Below are 4,940 nucleotides of genomic sequence, written 5' to 3' on the forward strand. Positions count from 1 at the left end.
GTGCATTTGTTTCATAGTTTTTGTACGTGCTTGTTACTTGGTGCATTTGTTTCATATTTTTTGTACGTAATTGTTACTTGGTGCATTTGTTTCATAGTTTTTAAACGTGATTGTTACTTGGTGCATTTGTTTCATAGTTTTTTGCCTAATTGTTGAGGTGATTATTTAGTTGTGTATTTTTTGCATAGTTTTCTTTCTTTTATAATACTTGGTTCTGAACATTGGTAAAAATAAAACTTCCCGGACATACACGTGACTAATTTTTACTAAGTATGGTTCTACGTAGTAACGTGAGGACCCTATACGGTGATATTTATCCCTACGTGTTCCAATGCAGTGATTAATAGGATCCCATCTTGACATAATTTCATGTACGCTGAGCACAAGCTCTCACGTTTATGATTTCTGTGCACGTAGACATATAAAATATAAAGGTTTCGCTTTCAAGAACGCTTCGTGGGGGGATCGTACTTGCACTTGGCTGACAATTGATTTGTTTAACTGAAATAAACCGATGCAAATTTTTATGTTCAGATTCAACAAGTCAAAGACCTATATTCAACGTGGAAGTATATGAATTTCAAACTAGGGGCAACTATATTCTTGTTCACTTTTTACTGATGCATAAGAAAGCATTCGGTGGTGTAGAAAAAATGAGGGGCGTGATTATGAATCTTTAGTTGCTTTTGTGTGTGTACATAAACCGGTTCTCGCCTACTGTTTGCTGCAATATTAAATTTATATTGAACTCTGAAACGTTAGCTTGTTTCTAAACCCACGTATGTGAATATTTAAAGCAAGTTCCTTTGAAATTGATATCGTTATGTTGTTCAAACACAAGTGTGTGCCATAATATTTTTGTCATGACACGTATAGTGCGTCTATTGTGTAAAAGAGAACTCGGTGCACGAACACAGTTCATACATTCAAACGTACATACTGTACAAGTAGACATATCACACTTTCTTTACTTTAAGTGGTTCATCTAATTAAATATTTTAATCCAGACTGACGTGTACGTTTTGTTTTTACAAATTGTTCATCTAAATGGCTCTTTAGGAAAGCAACAGTGTCGTCTTCAAGGGTAACAAGTATAGTATCGGCAGAACCTTGCAAACACCCCACACAATCCTTGCTTATGTAATATGATATAGTGTTAGTAAACAACTTCCTCCAAGGCCTTGTCTCGTATTTTCTCGTGTGAATCTAAGTCGACGGGAATCATGCCATAACTTTCGGTGACTAGTTAGTTGATAATTTTAGACTAGTATTGGGTTTTGGGAGGAACAGTTTCTTGTTTTGTGTAACTGGGGTATAGACGAACGAAAAAGACCCGTGTTACACAGGTAGAATTCTTGCATAATTTCAATATTGCAGTAATATGCAGCATCGTACAAGCACGTGTTATGAATTATATGTAACTACGTAATTTCGTATACAGTGTATTCTAATTTTCTTGTAATGCATATTCATGTTAAATTTTAACCGACAAAAATATTTATACCTTTTCGAATGTAGAAGTAGTCAAGTGCTTAATAAAGATATAGAGAATTAAAAAGTGAAATATTTTTTTTTTCTGTAAATATATTACCAGTTATTGTTTACATAATGTGTTATTGAGAGTTACCGTATATTGTTGAATGGTCTGCGTAGATACGTCTAAATGCGTTTTTATGTACGATTATATATATCCACGCAATGTTTGTATATTTTCTTTAGTTTTGTACTATGTTGCGCTAACTTTCATTCGTTGTAATCCATTATTAAAATTACCACCGAACCGCATTCTTTAATTAATTGCTTCAAGATTATTGCACATATTTCGGGAAATTGCCAATTTACTCGCCAATTATATATCAAACATTTTTAATGGTTTACAGTGAATACACCAGTAATTTACTCGCCAATTATATATCAACTTATTTTTATGGTTTACAGTGAATACACCAGTAATTTACTCACCAATTATATATTAAACAATTTTTATGGTTTACAGTGAATACACCAGTAATTTACTCACCAATTATATATTAAACAATTTTTATGGTTTACAGTGAATACACCAGTAATTTACTCACCAATTATATATTAAACAATTTTTATGGTTTACAGTGAATACACCAGTAATTTACTCACCAATTATATATTAAACAATTTTTATGGTTTACAGTGAATACACCAGTAATTTACTCGCCAATTTTATATTAAACAATTTTTATGGCTTACAGTGAATACACCATAATTTACTCACCAATTATATATTAAACAATTTTTATGGTTTACAGTGAATACACCAGTACACAACTTTGCGGCGCAGACCAACTATTTGTTTAAAAAGTAATCAAAATGAGTTAATACTAAATACATGAATAGGAGTTTCTTTTTTAAATACCCTTCTCTATCCTTTCCTCGACCAAGGTTTTTGATATTTTTAACACGTGTTTGTGTACCCTGGTTTCCTTATAGCTTCATTTTTGTTATTATTACTGAGTTTGATGCCGTTTTCTGGGAAGATTGATTGATAATAGTGATTATTAAAGAAATACATGATTGAAAATTTCAAAAACCATGTGCTTGCATACCTATATATGCAAAACACTTAAGCCTTTAAACAAAATCTCTGTACTACCTGTTGTTCGTGTGATACGCATATGACTATGCAACTGACATACATCATATATGCAAGAATTTTTATCCCCTGAAAAAATGAAAGGTTACTGTACTACGATAGAAATGAATTATTCACATTGGGTGGTATCATGCCACGTAATGTACGTGTAAGAAGTAGGCAGTGCTCTGTCTTTTACTCTCCTTTTTTTAAAGTTTATTTTAAATTTGACATTTGAATTGTCTGTAGCTTTGTTCGAACCTAATTCATTAATTAAATAACATTTGACGTTAGAACCAAAGAGTGGTTTGATTTGTTATGTGCAACTACATAAAATATCCCTTCTCACAAATAATATACATTTTTTTTTTAAAACTCGTATTGGATATCAGCCACAATTTTTCTAAATAGCTGGATTGATGTGAACTCTGAGTTCAATTAATTTTAGGTAGTTAGAAATTGCATCTTTTGATGAAATAATTGAATGTGAATGGACAAAAATCAACACACTAGTATTTATTCACAGATAACATATTCCATCAACATTCTAACTGGGCTGATGATTTGTGATGAAAGCTGATGAACATTTGGGGTGATTTTTTTAAAGATATATAACATCTGAATTTACAAAATAATTATTAACTGTGATGTTTGGGGTTTCACCCTTGTCCTGATGATTTTGTTGAACACAACTGAAAATAAAGTATGTTTACATATATGACACATGAGCTTCAGTTAGCATTATGAAACTTTTTGGTTAAGATAAAGAAATCTTATTATAACAGTTATTTAACTTTTCAAAATGTGTTTATAGAAATAGATTAAAATACCAAATGTACAAGTAAAGACTTTTGCCTATAAATTTTTTTGGGGGGATGGGGGGGGGGATAGATCTTTCATTTATGAAATTGGAATTATAAAATTTGGCTACACAGTAAATTATCCAATTTCATATAAATACTGAATGTTTAAGGACAAAACAATTACAGTTGAAATAATTAATGCTAGAATCACACAAGATGATCCGTGAAAAGTAGCATAAAATAAGGAAAGTGTAAGGATATGATGTTGTTATGGTCTGCAAGTATCAGCAGTATAGGATAATATATATCATGAATCATTATTTTTGAATAATGGATGTTTGATGTAGTGCTCTTAAAACAACAAAGGGAAAGTTAAAAAGTTGATAATAGTTGTGGCCATGCTAACATCAGATGTCATTAGTTGAGTTGAGTTAAACTGTTTGAAATAATTTGTTTTGTGCTTGTTTATTTGAGTGTGTGTATTCAGTATCTTCTGTCCATTTTTTTTCTTCTGGCTCTTCAATAATTACAGTACAAGTAAGGGTTGAGTCACCTAACTCTGAACATATTTTGTTATAATTTTTGTGGTAAGTATTACCATGCAATGAATACAGTTTGTGGCTCAAAAAGGGGTATCAAAAATTTTGCACATGACTTAGCTATAAGATATTTCTAAACTGAAGTGTCACATGTCATTGTTATTTCCTCTTATCCACTACAAGTCTAATGAAATTAAAGCCATTAGTCTTTGTCCTTAACTTTGGTTTTGTAAGTATCTTTAAAGTGAGTTTGACATGTGAAGCTCATTTCTGCCCATTGACTATAAAACTAATGAAAATATTCAACTTTGATATTATTTTAAATCAAGTATTACATGTCCATTACAAAACCAGTGAAAGTGAAGTTATTAAATAACATGACCATTATAAAACCAGTGAAAGTGAGGTTACTAAATAACATGTCCATTACAAAACCAGGAAAAGTGAGGTTACTAAATAACATGTCCATTACAAAACCAGGGAAAGTCAGGTTACTAAATATCATGTTCATTACAAAACCAGTGAAAGTGAAGTTATTAAATAACATGACCATTATAAAACCAGTGAAAGTGAGGTTACTGAATAACATGTCCATTACAAAACCAGGAAAAGTGAGGTTACTAAATAACATGTCCATTACAAAACCAGTGAAAGTCAGGTTACTAAATATCATGTTCATTACAAAACCAGTGAAAGTGAGGTTGTTAAGCTTGGCATAGCAATTTGATATCACCTTCAAAACATTCTTTATTTTTTGCAAAAATGTCATTGGTGAAGATCCTGAGGTTATGAGGCATTTCTCATTCTTATGATCAGTTATTATTCACTTTTTCATGCTGATTATCAATTAATGGGAGTTGGGCATTATAAGTTTGTTACTCCAATAACTTGAAATCTAAAGATTATTCAAAGGCAAAGGTTATTAAACTTCAAACATTGCTTATTGTGTGTTTAAAGTCATTCAGAAGGATATTTATAGGATAATAATTC

The sequence above is a fragment of the Limulus polyphemus genome, unplaced genomic scaffold, assembly GCF_000517525.1.
Source record: "Limulus polyphemus unplaced genomic scaffold, Limulus_polyphemus-2.1.2 Scaffold289, whole genome shotgun sequence".
NCBI classification, from domain to species: domain Eukaryota; kingdom Metazoa; phylum Arthropoda; class Merostomata; order Xiphosura; family Limulidae; genus Limulus; species Limulus polyphemus.